The following is a 4,539-nucleotide window of genomic DNA, read 5'->3' as shown; positions in this document are numbered from 1 at the left end:
TCTTCCTTTTTAAAAAAATTTGGTTTAAATTCAAAAAATAACCAAATTGATACACTAAAGAAAATTATCATATTGACTTGTATGGAAATTGGACAATATGGAACCTAATTAGAACCCACACCCTTCATCACCAAACAAAAGATTAGAACCAAATCCAAAACAAGAACCAATAAATTCAAATGATGAAATTGATGAATCCATAACTACATTGAGGTCATTGATATAGGATCTCCCAAACATTAGAAAGTTGTCACAAGTGTCTCTTCCAAGGTCATTAAAATAGATTTTATCATTGATACAAATGGTTGAATCTAGTTAACTAATATTGGTTATTACAAAGCTAGAATATATGAACACTATAGACTTGGTCTAAATAAAGATCGAATCAAAGACCTCAACATTAATAAACGATATTCTTGGTATTTTCATGTTAACTTAACAATGGTGAATTAGAAATATCACTCCTACAAATTCTTTCATATTATTTTAGTCCATACCATAAATTAATTTTTTTTTAGTATAATTATGGCATTAATTTAATGCTCGTATAGGTTGTAGTAACACTAGTGGAGGAACGAATCCCGCCTTCAGATGAATAATATTCCCCATCTTGGGTATCACATTTCGGATTACATTTTGCTCAAATTTTTTTTTCATTATCTTATTTTATTTTTATAACTAAAATATTATAAATTTCTATCCAAGTTTCTCCACTTTATTAGTTATCCACACTTATGCCTTTTCATCATTCACCACCATCCACTTTTTTCTCATCAATTTTCCAATAGTATAGTCACATTTCCCTAACATTGATATTCATCTTATATTGACTAAGGAATTTCCTTCATTTGTACAACCTAAGGGTGTTGATAATCCCCTTCCTCCAACACCTTCACTATCCCATCTACCCATAGAGGTTCCATCCCTGGACCATAGATAACCTCTGAGTAGGTTGTGTAGTTGAATTCTCCACCTATGATTGAATCTCCATCAATGGGGGAGACATTTACAGTGAGAATGTTCATCGATTATTTTTTCTTTGTGATGAATTGAATTTATTCTATGATTTTATTTTAATGTTATGCTCTAAACCTTGTATTGCTAAGTTGGAGACATGGAGGAGGATGACACCCTTCCAACTAATTATTACATCTTCAATTAATTTTCTAAGCTTGATTATAAAGTATTGAGTTGTAAGTGCATAATTTATTATGGAAATAAAATATAATGAGAATGGTTTTTCCTTTTGTAGTTCCTAGAGGAATGAAACACACCACAAAAGAAGAAATTTTGAACTCATTCATTTATAAAGAGGAGAAACATTAACTTCTAGGATCAAAATTATGGTGGTGAGGGTGGAAGTGGTCAATGGGAGACTAACGAGACCCATTTTTTATATACAACATTATATGACATACTATCACATTCGGGCATGGTAAGTCATTTTTATATTAAACTCACTTTCTATATAGGAAAATATATTCCATACTTCCATGTTTAGGGATGAGGTGTCATTTTGTGTATTGGGCACACTATTCACAAGATCTCATCATGTGATGATATTCCCCAGTATCCACTAACCACAATCACATGTAGTGGTGCTAAAAACACAAGACACAAAGTAAAATTAATTCTCAAACTTATTGGTTAACTCATTCATATATGCAAATGTAGTTATAGGTGTCTTCCTCATGCCCTTTTTCTTGTTTGGACATGGACCTACATAATGTCAATATTTATGACATGCAAACTAATTGCCTTCTCTCATCTCCTTCTTCTTATTTGAATATTTCCTTCCACCTCAGTTTTATTTTTACTTTTCCTTTACCTTATTTTCTTTCCTAACAAGAGAAAGGTTATCCTTATCGACATCCGTACATTATATACCAATCAATGAGTCTTACCAATTCTCCTTTTAGGTGAAATCGTTCAACTTCCATAGTCTAATTAGGAAGGTTGTCACATGCAAGGATTCCTATCACAAAGTTAGCTCGATGTTCAAAAAAACCACCAAAGTTATCTTAACAAGTTCATCCTCTCATACATATTCCCAAACAGCTACGAGCTCATCTTAAATTTCTCTAATCATAGTGAGGTATGAAGCCACAGTGCCTAATCTATTCATTTTGTTATTTCACAACTTCTCGCTTAACACTATTGTATGGTTCTAGCTATTCCTTTGGTACAACATTTTCAAGGATATCCACATGTTATTGGATATATCCTTTCCTCCTATGTGAGGGACCACATGATCCTTTATAACATCCAAAATGATGTGTCTATCCTTCACACCCTTCAATTCATGAGTGCCCTTTGTTGTAACATCCATACAAAGTTGGAGATAGGTCTCAACAAACTACCACAAGTTCTTCTCCATGAGAAACAACATGATCATCTCCTTCGATGGATTGACATTAGATACCCCTTCAAATTGATATTCAAATCTCAACCCACTCAAATTCATGTTTTCTAGATCAAACTTTTAGCCACAAAACCCTTACTAAAAATAAAGATTTTCTGAATCACATTTGCAGTTTCTTTTATAATGAGATGGATATATTTCTATTTTAAAGTCTATATTACATGGAAAAAAACAATTTACATAGGAAAAAACAAAACAAGATTTAGTTGTTTATTGCTTCCATATGCTATTAGATTCATAACAAAGTCTTCTTTCTCCTATGATATTTTTGAGATATAGCTCTACAATGATATCTACCACATATGCTAACAGAATGACCCAAAAAAAAAAAATATACTTGCAGTAAATAAATTATAGAAATCTAAATAGACCCAAAGGGTCTGAGTGTGCCTGCTCCATTTCAGAATACTTATTTTCCTTTGCTCATGCCTGCAGCTACTATGCCATCTCCAAGTGATCCTGACAATTCTTATCCTCAACATTTATCTCAACATTCATGAATTCTTGAGTACATGAGAAGAAATCGAATATCGGAACCACTATACTTCTAGTCATTAGCGTTGGTCACACCTTCGCAATTTTTTGGTCCACTTTTGCTTCTATAACTTCAAATTTAACCTCAGCTATTATGTCAATAACTTCCTTTCTGCTCTCTATCAAGTCCAATCTTCTCAAGAGAAAATCAATCTTCCCCATTAAAATTTTAAACATAATTTACACTATTTTCATTAACCTCTCCACTTGAGGCTCCATGAACCTCACTTTTGTCAATGCAAAAGATAAACAATCTAGTTGCATGCAGATGCAAAGGGATCATCAAGGAAAATACAATGTCAGTGGTCAAGAGATTGTAGCCTTATCCTTATATAGACATGAACCCTCCATCATTCTATGAAATTTCACCTTTGTATCCTTTAAGACCTCTTCACCAAAATCCAGTTCAGTTGTAGAATTTCCTTTCATGGGGAGAGAAGTTGAAATGAATAGAATTTATTGTTATAACCCCTATGTTATTGATATGCTGGGTCTTTAGAGTTTCTACATATATAGTAACCATGTTAATTATTATGTACCGAGTTTATATTTAAGTTTCCTACATCCATTTTATGCCTAAAATATTACTTTAACTTTAGAAATAAATTTTATGTTGTAAAATAAAATATAAAACTATAAAAAAGTCATCACTCTAGTACTTTTTCCTCAAAAAATCAGAATAGGAATTTTGCAAACAATTGGTCTGAAAAAATAGGCACAAGAGAAAAATGAAATTTCCCCAAACAAATTCTCCTTCATTAAAAGATTCTTTGGAGAATAATGCGCTCCCTTACTATGAAAATTGGCCCTTAGAAATATAGAAATTACAACAGAAATAAACTTGGAAATATTTAGAAAATTTCCAGTAGTAGCAATATACTTCTCACACATGCCAAAACACCCTACTCAACCTCCCACATTAGTTAATAATTGCACATGCACTATGGAAAAACAATTATGGCTCCTTTCCCATGCCTTCATCCTCTCACTTTTTCTCATTTTATAATGTCAAATTGAACACAGTCCCTAACCATAAATATCCAAAGTGATAGATGGCTATGATTAAATACCAACCCAATTAAATAAATGGCTGAGATTAAATATAATCCAATTAAATAATTAATTTATCCTCATAAATTATCATTCCACCAATATTAATCAATTAAATTAGTTAATTTTTTTTTCCTAACTTATAATTTAAAAAGAAATAATATTAGTTTTTCCCCTCAAACTACCACATGAGAGGACTTCTCCCACACATAAGATACTAACCTATCCAGAAGACCTTCTAAAGATACAAAATCAACACTTTTTCTATCATAACAAGAAGTTATGTAAAAATCACATTGTGTTGAAGAATTGACCGAGTAAAGGGTTTCATCATTTCTGAAATCGCATAAGTTTTCGCCACAATGTTTTGTAGACAATTTAACTAGAGTGCTTTGAACTTCCACAATTTGACAATTCTACTAAACTCTTCATAATTCATGTTGTCTCATATATTTAGTTATGTAGGATCAATAATAGAGAATGGTGTGAATACATTTCAAGCCATAGAGAAAAGCTAAATCCTTTCAATAAAT

This window comes from Pinus tabuliformis, chromosome 9 (genome assembly GCF_031772625.1).
Source record: "Pinus tabuliformis cultivar Carrire ecotype Pingquan chromosome 9, CPIR1, whole genome shotgun sequence".
Lineage (NCBI taxonomy): Eukaryota > Viridiplantae > Streptophyta > Pinopsida > Pinales > Pinaceae > Pinus > Pinus tabuliformis.
Note: the sequence above shows the minus strand (reverse complement) of the source record.